This window comes from Octodon degus, unplaced genomic scaffold (genome assembly GCF_000260255.1).
Source record: "Octodon degus isolate 3935 unplaced genomic scaffold, OctDeg1.0 scaffold00080, whole genome shotgun sequence".
In the NCBI taxonomy this organism is placed as follows: Eukaryota; Metazoa; Chordata; class Mammalia; order Rodentia; family Octodontidae; genus Octodon; species Octodon degus.
Window position 1 is genome coordinate 329,489 of NW_004524656.1, and position 490 is coordinate 329,978.

Consider the following 490-nt stretch of genomic DNA (forward strand, 5'->3'; position numbering starts at 1 on the left):
TAACAACAGATGAAAGTCTGAATACATTGAAAGCTTTATAGTTTTTCTACTTATCCATCCTTCTGGACTCAGGATGAGAGAGACAGATGTAAGTGTACCCACATTGGCAAGTTACTGGAACAGAGTGTGAGCATCAGCGTGTATAGATCAGTGGTGGGATAGGAAAAGCTAACCTCTATTTCATGAACTGCTGAGGGCTCATGGTGGGCAAGTCTGGGAAAAAGAATCTCAAGGGAACCCAATAAAAGCAAGATCTCCACTACTGGTCCCAGGCCAGGCACAGAATGGGTGAGACCCTATTCCACTCCATTAGGATGCCATCCACCACTCCCCAGCACATCCGCCACCCCGCCTGCAGAGTAGGAATATCCGCCGCATTCCAGGAACACCCAGAACCAGTCCTACTCAGGCCCGGTGAGTGTGTGGGAGAGCTGCCCCTTGACCCTACTCCATGTTGTACCCTCCAGGCTCAGCTCAGGCCTGGCATACA